This window comes from Lepidochelys kempii, chromosome 7, assembly GCF_965140285.1.
Source record: "Lepidochelys kempii isolate rLepKem1 chromosome 7, rLepKem1.hap1, whole genome shotgun sequence".
NCBI classification, from domain to species: domain Eukaryota; kingdom Metazoa; phylum Chordata; order Testudines; family Cheloniidae; genus Lepidochelys; species Lepidochelys kempii.
Genome location: NC_136386.1, coordinates 105191955 through 105207252, shown reverse-complemented (window position 1 = coordinate 105207252; position 15298 = coordinate 105191955). Strand labels below are relative to the sequence as shown.

Sequence of the window (15298 nt, the reverse complement as noted above, 5' to 3'; positions counted from 1 at the left end):
TAACTAGCTAAGTGGTTTTACTTCTGAAAAGCATCTGTGGTTATAGTGGATCACAAATTGAATGAGAGTCAACAATGTCAGGCAGTTGTGAAAAAGGCTAATATCACTCTGGGGTGTATTAGCAGGAATTTTTCCATGTAAGATATGGGAACTAACTGTCCCATGCTACTTGGCACTAGTAAGGCCTCAGCTGGAGTACTGGGTCCAGTTTTGGGTTCCACCCTTTAGCAAAGATGTGGACAAATTGGAAAGAGTCTAGAAGCGAGCAACAGAATTAAAAAAAGTTTAGAAAAACCTGATCTATGAGGAAATGTTTAAAAAAAAACCCCTGGATATATTTAGTCTTGAGAAAAAAAAGACTGAGGTAGGACCTGATGCCAGGCTTCAAATAGAGCTGTTAGAAAGAAGAGGGTGATCAATGGTTCTTGAGGTCCACTGAAGGTAGAACAAGAAGTAATGGGTTTAATCACAGCAAGGGAGATTTAGGTAAGATATTAGGCAAAACTTTCTAACTATAAGGATAGTTAAGCATTGGACTAGATTTCCAAGGGAGGTTGTGGAATCCCCATCACTGGAGACTGGGTTGGACAAACATCTGACAGGGATGGTTCAGGTTTACGTGCTCCTGCCTCAGTAGAGGGGGCTAGACTTGATTACTTCTTAAGGTCCCCTCGTGATGTCCTGTACCTTTAAATGTTTGAGCACTCTTCCCCTCCCCAGTGAAATGCATCAGTTTCCTGCTGGCTTCAATTGTGAACAATTAACATTTCCACAGCAGGTAGCTGTGCTTAAATGAGCTCCTCTGTGTCTGAATCACCTTCTCTACTGGGTCCAGAGAGAACACCTTCTATCCCTACCTTTCTATGCTTGTATGATTTACATGGAGCTTCACGGAAGTGACTCATTATATAGTGGAATAATGTTCTTATGGTGGAGCACTCAGTTTGGACTTAGGAGAGATGTGTTCAAAGCCTGACTCCACTATGGAGTTCCTGTGTGAATTTGGGCAAGTCATTTAATCCCTTGGTGACTAATTTTCCCTGTATATCATGGGGATATGTTAATATCCCCATCCTCTGTCTTGTATATTCAGACTGTAACTTCTTTGGGAGAGGGATTGTCCTCCTATGCGTATGTACAGTACCTGGTATACTAGGGATCCAATCTTGACCTCTACGCACTACAATAATAATTATTCTTATATATCTTATAAATAAAACATATAGATGTAGTGACTGATACGCATGATGAACAGAGGGGTAAATATTGATTGCACCCACAGGAAATCGCACAGCTAAATCGGACATTAAGAATCTCCTACAGTCATGAAAAGCTAAATTTTCAGCTGGGTTTCACTAAAGTCACCATTGGCAGCCTCCATTTCAAGAAAACGTTTCGCAACCCCCTAATTTTGTTGCTACGTGTGTGTGTGTGTGTGTGTGTGCATGCAAATGAATTCCAAGCACAAACCCTAAGCATTAAATAGAGAAGTACACTACGTATTTAGCTAATACTTGTGTTTGTAAATTTTGTGGGTGGCAAAAAGTACGGGTTGAAATCGTGGTTACAAAAGAAAGGCTATTAAAACTAGTAGAAAAATTCTAAATTTAAAAATTCTTTAACAAATAAAAGGACTTATCTTTGGGCAAAATTTCACAACTAGTTCTGGAAGCTAACCTTTTGAAAACATAGGCTGAGATGTCATATTAGGGTGAAAGTGAGCAAAAAATTACAATAACCCTCTGTGCACAAAGCATGAGGACTTACTGTGGTCATCTAGACTCTATAAATAACTAAATATAAGGAAAGCAAAGGAAACTCTGAGCCCAACTGCGAAGATTATTCATGATGATTTATTCATTTCAGATGTAGCTTCCACATGCACCTACATCAGTCTAACCTGCAAACCTGATGCTTTGTTATCTGTATCAGTTCTGCTCATTAAAACAAGGCTAGTGTGAAAGATGCTTTGAAGATCACAAGGAACAAAAGTCTGCTTATCATGGTGGACTCAGGTGGGCTGCAGAAATGAAAATCTATAGAACTCGTCCAGGTTTCAGTCACTTTGAGGAAAACTGGGACAAAAGTATAACGGCAAAATGGGACTAAGTGCAAATTAATAAAATACAATACTTTCTTTGTAGTTGAAATACCTTAGACTAACAATAAATTCTATACAGCCTAAATAAATTAGAAATTTTGCTCGTTAGATACTCCCATAGACATAGTACCAAACAGAAGTTAAACAAGGCCTCCTAAAAGAGCAATAGCACACAAAAGAAAGTTCATAGGCCTTTGTTAATCTTGCTGACATGCTCTAGGGAAAATGTGAGGTACTGCACTGGTAACCTGTGCTGTTAATTGAAACATTCTAAGCCCTGAAAGCAGGGAAGTTGATATCTGCTATGGACATTGCTCCATTGCGTTGAGTACTGTTACTGCTTTCTGACTGTTTGAAGCATTAGTACAGAAGACTCATATCTTCGGAGGGGAGGGATAGCTCAGTGGTTTGAGCATTGGCCTGCTAAACCCAGGATTGTGAGTTCAATCCTTGAGGGGGCCATTTAGAGATCTGGGGCAAAAATTGGGGATTGGTCCTGCTTTGAGCAGGGGGTTGGACTAGATGACCTCCTAAGGTCCCTTCCAACTCTGATAGTCTATGATTCTGTTTGCAATTATTCCATACAAGATAAATAATGGATATATAATAAAAAATATTCAGTAAGAAACTAGGCTCAATTGCATGTCTATCAACCACATGACTCCTTTGGGAGAGGGAAAAACTGTGTGTAAAATGACAGTTAAGAAAAGAAAAGTATGTTTATCTTCTCTGGACAGAAATTTGATAAAGCAGCCAAAATGGTTTCATTACCCTTAGCTTCAAAGACACACAGTAGCTGGCTGCTTTCAGATTGTTATACTGTTGTACCCCTACTGTGTGAAAAAGTCTAATTTTAAAAGGACATGGTGAAGTATTTGAAGCCCAGCTTGAATATATTTTTCAAGTTGCATAGTTTAAAGGGTTTTTCTGTTCGTCATATTACACTGCAATATTGTTGGTTTTAAGTCCATTGATCCAGCAGGAAACAAGCTGGTCATTTGCAGCAGTAAAATTTCTCCCGACATTACCCCATACCACAGGCCTTACAAAGCTAGGCTAGGCTCTCTGAAAGCAGACTTTGCTTTTCTCTGAGGCATCTGACTTTGTGCTTGTACAGCCCCCTATTAGAGCAGAATCTCAACACCTGAAAAATGGTCATGAATTCTGCCTCACAACACCCCATGTGTGGGAGGGAACTTTTATTGTCTCTGCAGATGGGGAACCAGGGCACAGAGAGAATTCCTGGCATGCCCAAGATCCCATAGGAAGTGTGTGACAGAAGCAGGAATTGAACCTCCCTCTCCTGAGTCCTAATGTAGTGTGTCAGCTGCAAGACCCTCTTTCCCCTGCGTTAGTTACTGGCTACTGCCTACACAGTTGATTCGCTGGAGCAAATCTCTGATCTAACAAGGCACTTAATAAAAATTAAGAAAATTTAAACAAAAACATGTGCATATAGCACCACATGTTCAATAGAGCTCAGGGCCACATTTTCAAGCACTCGGCATTCACCACTGGGGACACCGTCAGCTTCACTATTATATATTATAAAATAGTTTAAATTAAAAATCATCAGTTAAAGCGACATAGCTTTAGATCGAAGCTAATTTACCTTGGACTATAGCAGGTCTTGTGGGGATACCATATAAATGCCCCTGGTTGGCACACTTACAGTTTCAACCATTCTAATCTCTGAGTCTCAACCCAGGATCATTTCTTAATTCCCTGAAGCCAAGTGAGGACAAGCAGCAGCCCATATTTTTCGAATGAAGAATTTTTCAGTTCTCTTTACAACACAGCCAAACTATTCCAGCGTGCTGGTGGAATCCCACTGGAACAAAGTGGCCTCTGCTGCATACTAGAGCTGTATCTGGCCCTTTCATGGGTCTGGATCTTAAATCTTCTACTCCTTCAAGTTCCTGAACCTCACTACTAAAACCGTAAACTTCCTGCCTCCTACAGCTCCTGTCTCCTAAAAGTTTTATCACACCCAAATTCTTAATGCTCAGAGTCTTCTGGATGCAGAAGCTTCTGATTTTGATTGATTGCTGAGTTGTTCTCTTTCAAACACCCTTCTTAGTTCATGTTGTGTTTCTTTCAGCCCCCACCTCAGCTTACATAAAAATGCTCCCTTACAGGTATGTTAATTTCTGCTTAAGTAATACAGACTTCTATATTCATAAGAATAAAGACCTTTTAAAAACATTTCAGATGAATGCAAGCACATGAAAACATTCCATCACAAATACAATAATCATAAATCATTACAAAAGTTATATTGTCCTTAAACCAAAGTTAAACTGCTCAGGACTGCCATCTAGTGACACTAAGGGGTACATTTAACATACAATCAAACTTCCAGAGCTGCCATAATAAGAGTTATAATTATCCTTGTAGACAGCATGGCTACTTAGCTTTGTGTTTGGAATAAAAGCTTGGGGAACGATCCTGTTCTGTGATACACAGCGCTAACCAAATCTTTCCTGGTACATGCCTATGCAAGGATGGGGACCTTAAGTGTCTTTTGGGGAATTATTTAAGTTGGTTTTTAAAGTGTATTTACTTCTGCGGCATGGTAAAACTGAAACCTGCAAAAGATAAACAATCATTTCTTATTTTAATGTACAAATGTAAAGCCAAAATATGTTTGGGACCTTAATACCAGACACATTTGGTATATGACTTTGCTGGAAAATAAAAATTTTAAATACCTTTAAATAATTCTGTAAAGTCATAAGCTGATGGCTTTATATAAACACCAATGTGTTACAGAATAAATGCATCTGTGAAGTAGATATATATAACAGATGTGTCAGTAGGGATGATGAGTATGTCTTTTTTCTGTTATACGATGCTGTGCGATATATAAATAATGCATCTGAATAATAAACTGACAGAAGTAAGGCTGTCAGATTTAGGTTTGCCTCCAATATTGCCTGGCATCATAGGAAAATGAAGTTGTCACTTAGTGCCATCTAAATACTGTAATTTATTGTGTACAGATTTGGGGCCAGATTCTTCAGTGCACTGGATTGGAGTTATGTTTAATTTATACTGGTGTAGTTGAATGGCCAGCATGTGGCTGTTGCTCTGTATATCAATTTGCCTTTCAAGTGATCGACGAGTGTGTGTGTTATGTATGAGAGAAACAGGGGAAAAATCATAGCTAATGTAAATATCTATGTTTGGATACAGTCAATACTAGGTCAAGTCTCTCAGGCCTTACACTAAAAACCCAGAGACTAATGCTGTTCAAGTTCTTTTGTTTTTGTCTTTTCCACAACTCTCCCAAGGAACTTTTTATGTTCGTGAAATTGAATCTTCAAGTCGAGGAAAGGAAAGTAATAAATGTAACTGAAGTTGCCCCTCATGCTTTCCTTTGGGGCTTTCAGTCAAAACCAAAAGAATGTGAATTCACAACACTCTCATCTCATTTTTGTGGCCCAGGTTGTCTTCCAACATTACCCTCATGGAGAATCCCCCTCCCCGCCGCTATCCAAGGATCCCATTTTTCCACACAGAATATATTTGGTGGGGAAGAGAGTCCCCTATAGCACCATTCCCTTTCCCAGGATGTCACAGAGCTAACAGTGTGACGGAGGAATGGGTGGGGCATAAAGTGGAAGGCTGGGGTGGGCAACTGGACTTCAGAAAAGCAGACTTTGACTCCCTCAGGGAACTGATGGGCAGGATCCCCTGGGAGAATAACATAAGGGGGAAAGGAGTCCAGCAGAGCTGGCTGTATTTTAAAGAATCCTTCTTGAGGTTACAGGGACAAACCATCCCGATGTGTAGAAAGAATAGTAAATATGGCAGGCGACCAGCTTGGCTTAACAGTGAAATCCTTGATGATCTTAAACACAAAAAAGAAGTTTACAAGAAGTGGAAGATTGGACAAATGACCAGGGATGAGTATAAAAATATTGCTCGGGCATGCAGGAGTGAAATCAGGAAGGCCAAATCACACCTGGAGTTGCAGCTAGCAAGAGATGTTAAGAGTAACAAGAAGGGTTTCTTCAGGTATGTTAGCAACAAGAAGAAAGTCATGGAAAGTGTGGGCCCCTTACTGAATGAGGGAGGCAACCTAGTGACAGAGGATGTGGAAAAAGCTAATGTACTCAATGCTTTTTTTGCCTCTGTCTTCATGAACAAGGTCAGCTCCCAGACTACTGCACTGGGCAGCACAGCATGGGGAGGAGATGACCAGCCCTCTGTGGAGAAAGAAGTGGTTCGGGACTATTTAGAAATGCTGGACGAGCACAAGTCCATGGGGCCAGATGCGCTGCATCCGAGAGTGCTAAAGGAGTTGGCGGATGTGATTGCAGAGCCATTGTCCATTATCTTTGAAAACTCATGGCGATCGGGGGAAGTCCCGGATGACTGGAAAAAGGCTAATGTAGTGCCCATCTTTAAAAAAAGGGAAGGAGGAGGATCCTGGGAACTACAGGCCAGTCAGCCTCACCTCAGTCCCTAGAAAAATCATGGAGCAGGTACTCAAGGAATCAATTCTGAAGCACTTAGAGGAGAGGAAAGTGATCAGGAACAGTCAGCATGGATTCACCAAGGGCAAGTCATGCCTGACTAATCTAATTGCTTGCTATGATGAGATAACTGGTTCTGTGGACGTGTTGTTCCTGACTTTAGCAAAGCTTTTGACACTGTCTCCCACAGTATTCTTGCCAGCAAGTTAAAGAAGTATGGGCTGGATGAATGGACTATAAGGTGGGTAGAAAGTTGGCTAGATTGTCGGGCTCAACGGGTAGTGATCAATGGCTCCATGGCTAGTTGACAGCCGGTATCAAATGGAGTGCCCCAAGGGTCGGTCCTCGGGCTGGTTTTGTTCAATATCTTCATTAATGATCTGGAGGATGGTGTGGATTGCACCCTCAGCAAGTTTGCAGATGACACTAAACTGGGAGGAGAGGTAGATACGCTGGAGGGTAGGGATAGGATACAGAGGGCCCGAGACAAATTAGAAGATTGGGCCAAAAGAAATCTGATGAGGTTCAACAAGGACAAGTGCAGAGTCCTGCACTTAGGATGGAAGAATCCTATGCACTGCTACAGACTAGGGACCGAATGGCTAGGCAGCAGTTCTGCAGAAAAGGACCTAGGGATTACAGTGGACGAGAAGCTGGATATGAGTCAACAGTGTGCCGTTGTTGCCAAGGCAGCCAATGGCATTTTGGGATGTATAAGTAGGGGCATTGCCAGCAGATCGAGGAACGTGATCGTTCCCCTCTATTCGACACTGGTGAGGCCTCATCTGGAGTACTGTGTCCAGTTTGGGGCCCCACAGTACAAGAAGGATGTGGAAAAATTGGAAAGAGTCCAGCGGAGGGCAACAGAAATGATTAGGGGACTGGAACACATGACTTATGAGGAGAGGCTGAGGGAACTGGGATTGTTTAGTCTGCGGAAGAGAAGAATGAGGGGGGATTTGATAGCTGCTTTCAACTACCTGAAAGGGGGTTCCAAAGAGGATGGATCTAGACTGTTCTCAGTGGTAGCTGATGACACAACAAAGAGTAATGGTCTCAAGTTGCAGTGGGGGAGGTTTAGGTTGGATATTAGGAAAAACTTTTTCACTAGGAGGGTGTTGAAACACTGGAATGCGTTACCTAGGGAGGTGGTGGAATCTCCTTCCTAGACATTTTTAAGGTCAGGCTTGACAAAGCTCTGGCTGGCATGATTTAGTTGGGGATTGGTCCTGCTTTGAGCAGGGGGTTGGACTGGATGACCTCCTGAGGTCCCTTCCAATCCTAATAGTCTATGATTCTATGATAATAGAACATGCATTCCCAAGGCCCTCAGAAAAGTCAGCAGAGATTCAGTGCTGCTTGGGGGTTCATTAAAAGATCCACCACAGTCCTCTGCACTGGGGAAACCTTTACAGAGGTGTGTGTGTCCTGCATGGTGGCAGCTGGGGGAAGGACTAGAAGTTCAGTGCCACTGGAACTATGCTCTTAGGGTGCCAAGGAGAGCTACATGGGGTCTTGGAGACAGTGGGGAAAGCCCCTGTAATGTGCAACAGAACCACTGCTCATTTTTTAGAAGGGAGGAGCAGAACCCATCCTCAACCCTCTCCAGAAGAAATGACTCAAGGCAAATTCCATGATGGAATCTTCCCAGAGATTTCTTCTCCCATGCATACTTCCATGTCAGGTTATGACCAGTTCAGTTTGATTAGCCATGAACTCATAGTAAAGTAACTTTCCAAATGCCATTCCTTTCCCTCACATTCCTTCCATCAGAAAGGGACCCAATGAAATCCACCAGCAGCAGCATCACTCTGGTATTAGCCTGTGCTGAACTTTCTCTAGTTCTTCCATTAATGAGTCATTTCTGATACTGCTAAATTTCCAGGTGTATCCTGCCCTTTTGTGGTACTTTGTTTTGTTAATCCTACACAAGTCCTCAATGATACTGTAAAGGTACCAGAAGTTTTAAAACTCTAAGCTATATTTGTGTGCATAGGGGAGATGGATCATTGACCATCCTTGCTGTCAATTAAGAACATTGCTTTGAAAGGCCCTGTAAGATGCAGCAGGCTGTTAGAAATTACATTTTTGTAATTTCCGCCTCCAGGCCCAGCATCCCATCATTTCCATCAACAGCTTCAAATTGGGAAATCCAAAATTGTGAGGATAGCCTTTAAAATAAAAATTAAAACCTTCTTTTTGGCATCTGAAAATCCACAGTGTTCCAACTTCCCCCAATCAGAACCTGCTTCTCTTGAACAGCTACATCACTGAAATGTCTCTATCTATGAGTCAGGACAGAGAGTCACCTGAAAAAACTACCGGCATGGACCATAAAACAATGCCAATCTGAGTAAGGTCATACAATCTAGCCCTTCCATGTGGAGTAGGGTGGTACCAACCCTACAACAGTCACAGGACAAAACCATCCTTCTGGTGCTGGGCAGAATGGCTCAAGATGGACAGCAGCAGCAGCACTCGCTGCTGGTAGAGCTGGGAGAGAAATAGTTTTCCCATCCCACAAAACTTTTCAAGATTTCAACAATTTTCCCATTGCACATCAAGACAAAGCCAACACCTTCCAAAGTTCTCCACCAACACGCGCACGCACACACACACACACACAGAATAGCCAGCAACCCATTGGTCATGCACTCCATTAAATATTCATTGGGCCAAAGAGCTAGGATGACTGACTCTATAGCCCAGTGGGTAGGTCACTCATTTAGGATGTAGGAGACCTAGGGTCAAGTTCCTGCTCCAATGAACATTTATTTATACAAAGTGGAATAGCTCCACCAGGGAAGACTGAGAAAGCACCCACTCCATAATAGCCAATAGTCTGGTGGTTAGGGAACTGTGACCCAAAGACCTCTTGGCACCAGAGGGCAAAGCAGGGCAGTGAAAGGGTGACAGGGATCCCCTGGGTCTTGCATCTACATACTAGTTCACCAAAGGATGTCATATAAGGTCTGTACTGAAAGCCTGTGTCACACTGGTCCTCATAATCATTGTGAAATGTACATATAAACATGAGCGAGCAGTTATGAATATATAAGACAAATTATGTTCTCTATGTCTGAGAGCTAAGGCAAGTCACCAAAAGGTGATCCACATACTCCTGTCAGGCAGGGGGGATGCTTCTCTCTCTCTGGCTGTTCCTGGACAAATAAAGTACAGTAGAATCTCAGAGTTACAAACACTTCGGGAATGGAGGTTTTTCATTATTCTGAAATGTTCATAACTCTGAACAAAACGTTATGGTTGTTCTTTCAAAAGTTTACAACTGAACATTGACTTACTACAGCTTTGAAACTTTACTATGCAAAAGAAGAATGCTGCTTTTAAGAATCTTCATTTAAATGAAACACTCACAGAAGCAGTTTCCTTACCTTGTCAAATCTTTTTTATAAACTTTCCCTTTTTTTAGTAGTTTACATTTAAGACAGTACTGTACTATATTTGCTTTTGTGTGTGTGTGTCCCTGCTGCTTCCTGATTGCATACTTCTGGTTCCAAATGAGGTATGTGGTTGACCGGTCAGTTTGTAATTCTGGTGTTCATAACTCTCTGAGGTTCACAGTAGATGCTTATTTACCAGCAGGCTACTGGCTATTCTGGTCTCTCTCTGTTTTTGACCAGACGTTCCATCCTGTGCCTGAGAATTCTTTCCTGACAAAGTTTCGTAAAAACTGGCACATTCCTGGAAAAAGTTTTGATTTTGATAAATCGGCATTTTCCAATGAAAAAATGGTTTGTCAAGAAACTCGCTACCAGCTGTAACTACTGGTCTTCTGTAACAGTGCGCCCTGTGCTCCAACTAGCTTGATGGAAGCTTGCTTACAAACTGGTTGGCTAACTGGCTATGCTCCCTGAGCTGGACAACTGCACTCCTATAATGGCTTCTGACGTCTCAAGGAGTCCAGCTACATGGCAACATTTCACACCTGGTTTTCCAGTAGCTGTGGAGCTGCAGGGTGCTAAGAACAGCATGAGTACTAGTGCAGAGAGGGACCAGGTGTTTTTGTCATCATGTCATGGAATTCTGTGTCCTGTCTCCTCTGGCAGGAACACTGTGGCTAGCACTTTCAACCACCATAAGATCTGCCACATTATACGCCTTCACGGGGATCTTTCATGTAATCTCAATGAAGTGTCCACCATCACCACCAATGCCAAACACTGTCATTCAGTAAATATCTCCTCCAATGTTGTTGCAGCTGTGTTGGCCCCAGGATACAAGCATCCTGAAATAAATCTTTCCCAACTCCCCTCTTCTGGCCTTCAAACAAACCCTGAATCTCACTAAGCCCATCATCCAAAGCAAGTTCCCCACAGACCAGGACACTCCAACTCAAAGCAGCACCAGACCCCACCAGAAAAGCAGATGCAAAACCTGTAGACAATCTCCACTGCTACAATGATCAACACCCCCCACGACACACCTTTCAAGATTCATGGTTCTTACACATACCTATCAGACCATGTAGCATACCTCATGCAGTGCATCAAATGCCCCAATAACAACTGTGTGGGTGAAACCAAACAATCACTACATCCTTGAATGAACTCACTCAGAAAAATTATAAAAGACACCATATCATTTGTGGGTAAACATTTTTCACAAAGTGATCACTTCGTATTTGATTGTTCAATACTCGTCCTCAAAGGAAACCAGCACAACACCTTCAAAATACAAGCCAGGAACTTAAATTCATAACTCTTCTAGACACCAAAAACCATGGACTTAACAGGAACACTGGTTTAATTTCTCATTATAACAATTTGTAACTCACCCCACTGCTTGACTCTTAATTGCTTACTTCATTTTAAATGGTTTCCTACAATGTTTCAACTCCTTATGCATAATCATCTAAATTATAATCCTCAGTTGCCCACTTCAACAAAGTGATTTATGCTTAACAATTTGTTCCAACTTGTATTTAGCTCAGACACGCTGATTTCCTTCCCCAGACCTGTAGAAGAGCTCTGTGCAGCCCAAAGTCTTGTCCCTTCCATCAAAAGAAGTTGGTCCAATAAAAGATATTACCTGACCCACCTTGTCTCTTCATCATAAATGGTAATACAGAAATACGAGAGAGAGGCCATGGCCTATTCTTTGAGTTAATAGCTTTACCCCTGCAATATTTGTTACCCAAATATTTGTCAGGCTCTTTACAATGATTTATAATAGTGACTTGTCTAGCTGACACTGTCCTTGATAGTTTTAAACTATATATTAAATAACTTGTGTAACAGTCACACAGAATATCTCTAACACCCACTCTTTCCTCTTCTTAAATTCATATGTAGATTTAGCCTCTCTCCAGAATTCTTAATACTACAGAATATCCCTTAATTGTGTTTTCCCACAGAGAATACAGATCAGAACTTTCTAACTCTTCATAATTTGTTCTTTTCCCAACTTGAATGTATACAGTGCTTATTAAAGTAAGGACATGAAAGCACTTGCTGGAAGCAGCTGTAATGCAGTTAGACTGTGTGCAAGAATTTCTAGGGACCCCTTTCTATCATGCCTCATTCCAGACCTGCACCTCCTTTGGTATTGTGTGGCCAACTCTTATGATTTTGTCATAAATCTCATTATAATTATTGTTTTCCTTAAAGCCCCAGCTCCTGAAGTCAAGTGGATATGTGATGATTTCAGTCTTCATTCTTAAAGAAAAAGTAAGTTTCTAGCCCTCATGGCTTTGGAGAAAGCTTCATAATGTGACCCCAGTGCACCCTAAAGGCTCAAAAAGCAGAAGGCAAATAAAAATAACACCAAATTTATTATTTTTACATAATCTCATGATTTTAAAGCCAATATCATGATTTTTTTTTGTGAGCCGGACTCATGGTTTTTGAATATGTGGAGTTGGGAAAACTGTTTGGTAGTTATTTCTGGGGCATTTCTGCAGTAGAGAATGACAGTGGTTCTGTGCAATGAACTGCAGAATGGTTTTGATATTCTCTGGGGGTCTAAAATGAAACCTCCAGGGCCATGTTCACATTGAGACTGAGGACCCAATTCATCCTTAAGTTATTCTATTATCAATATTTATTTGTATTACCAAAGGAACTAGGAGCCCTAGTCATGGCCCAAGACTCCATTGTGCTAGGCACTGTACAAACGCAGAACAAATTGACAGTCCCTGCCCCAAGGAATTTACAATCTACGTATAAAACAGGAGACAACAGACTGACAGACTGTGAGCGATGAGAACAAACTGCTGAGTATGATAGGCAGTGGTATCCGTGTACCAACAGCTTAACCGCTGTCAAGTTTGTTCTGGCATCCCAGCAAAGGAGAGTTTTGAGGAGGGATTTGAAGGTGAATAATGAGGCAGTTTTGCCGATGTCCAGAGTGAGCATCTCTCAAGCTGTTGGGCAGCATGGGAGAAAGCACAAAGGTACTTGTATGAAATTTAACAAATGATCAGAAGTGAGCACTGACAGCTCAATCACGAATGAGAGATGATAGATAGGGTGGGGATTAACCATCAAGGGCCTTGAAAATGAATGCAAGCAGCTTATATTTTATTCAATAGACAGCGGGGAGCCCCTGGAGGGTTTCAAAGAGAGAGGTAGCATGATCAAAGTGATGGGTTAGGAAAGTGATCTTTGCAATAGCTTTCTCAATGGACCTGAATGGGGAAAATTGCATTTGTCAAGGCCAGAAAGAAGGATATTTATGATAACATAGATGCAAGAGGATGAGAGCTTGGATAAGAGTTTTAACTGTACGGATAGACAGAATGGGTGTCTCTTAAAGATTTTATGCCGAAAGAATCTGCAAAATGTAGACATAATGAGGATCTAGAGGGAAGTCCAAGTCAAAGATAATGCCCAGGTTACTGATCTAGGGGACAGACAGATGGTGGTGTTGGCCATAGTGATCAAGTCTATCCCTATTCAGAAAAATCCTTAAGAATATGCTTAACCTTAAGTATGTGCTCAAGTCCCACTAAAGTCTGGGATTTAAGCACTTGCCAAAGGTTAATCATGCACTTAAGTGCTTTGCGGAATAAGGATGGATGACTGACTAGTTGGCAATAATTATTCTTTACTTAATAACCTTGTTCCGTTACCCTTTCTCCTAAATTGATGTCACATAAACCCTGAGAACCATGACCATGTACATAAATAATGTCAATATTACCTTTTTCCTCTGATGAACTGCTCCTATTCCACGTGTCCCAAGCTAAAGGAAAATTTTTATTAATACAAGGTTAGAATCCCAAATAATCACTTGAAATAATAAATCACAATACACCTCACTAAAATGTTATAAACGTAGGACCAGTGCCACTAAGGGCATTCCAACTACATCCATTTACAACACCCAGAGATATGGCATGTTTGATGTTATAAGGTTTTTGTTAGTTTGTTTTTTCTTCTTTCTTGCAGCCATTTCAGCTTATCAAAAATTCCATTTTTCTTTTTCCCACTTCCCCCCCTACAAAAAATAGGTCTTTACTCTTTTTCTTATTTCTGTCTGATTTCTTCTTTCTTCTTCTTCTTCTTTTTTTTTTTTTTTGGCTACATCTCCTGGTTTTATTTTCCTCAGTGCAATTTTGACCTATCAATTTCTCTTACCACTCCAAGTTTTTATTTGGCTCAAGTGCATTTTTATGAGCTTGCTTTCTTCATTTTCACTCCTTTATGCTATTTTGTAAACGTTATATGTTGCATCTTTTTATTGCTCTTTTATTTAGAATTACACTGTTATTCCATATACTTCAGGAGAGTTATTCTGCACTGTGTCCTCTTTATGCATAGCTGATATAACGTTGGGTAGTGCTTAGGGTTTGATTTTATGGAGGCCCATAATTATTTCTAACTCTCAAGTCAAGTATTTCAATGTGTACTGCATTTTTTCAGGTTTCAGAGTGGTAGCCGTGTTAGTCTGTATCAGCAAAAAGAACAAGGAGTTCTTGTGGCACCTTAGAAACTAACAAATTTATTTGAGCATAAATAACACTGACCCCTTTTATGCTCCTTCCATATCAGAATTTCACAGGTTAGGTTGAAAACTAGAGAGAATTTTTAAAAAATAATTCTCAACATTATTGCAAATGTTGACTACTGTACAAACTGATAAAAACCAAAACCGAAAAAAAAAGTGTTATAAAATATTTTAAATTTTTCCCCACAAATCATTTGTTTGAAATTTCAAAATCTGAAAACTTTTGACCACTCAACTCTTTGCAAACAATAATCAATTGGGACTCACAGTACCCCAGGATATAGGTAACCCCAACTATCTGATGGTCTCTGGGGAAATCCAAACATTTTGCACAATGACGGGGACTGACCAACAGGTTTTAAGTCTGATCCCTTAGAGTTGCATTTCCCTGGAGCTCATCCTTCAAATCCTGTTTACTGGCTTCCTTGGTAATATATATTGTGAGACAACTTCTTCAAGGCCACAAATAGCTAGGCTGTGAGAGTCCCCCTAGCTTAGAGTTCAGTGAACAGGATCCTCTGCAGCAATCTAGCAATGCTGGTTGTCACGGCTGGAGGAGACTGGAGCTGTGCTGTGGAAGGTGTGGAGCACAGTTGAGAGAGGATATATTGGCTTGGGAAGTAAAACAACCACCAAGACGCATAATCACGCTCTGGTTCACCATGTTGGTATTGTATTAATTCCTTTTTCACGGTAAAGAGAGGTTAGGTAATTTACCCAATATCAAAGTCAAATCCATGACACAGGA

At 41.0% G+C, this 15298-nt stretch overlaps 1 protein-coding gene across 1 annotated transcript in view; it reads right to left on the bottom strand.

Moving 5' to 3' along the window:
• Positions 1-15298, bottom strand: part of CHST15 (carbohydrate sulfotransferase 15) — a 129027-nt gene that overhangs the window by 1161 nt on the left and 112568 nt on the right. The window contains exon 10 of the transcript XR_013636089.1: positions 13744-13785. The gene's annotated coding sequence lies outside the window, so the exon portion shown is untranslated. The remainder of the gene's footprint in view (positions 1-13743; positions 13786-15298) is intronic.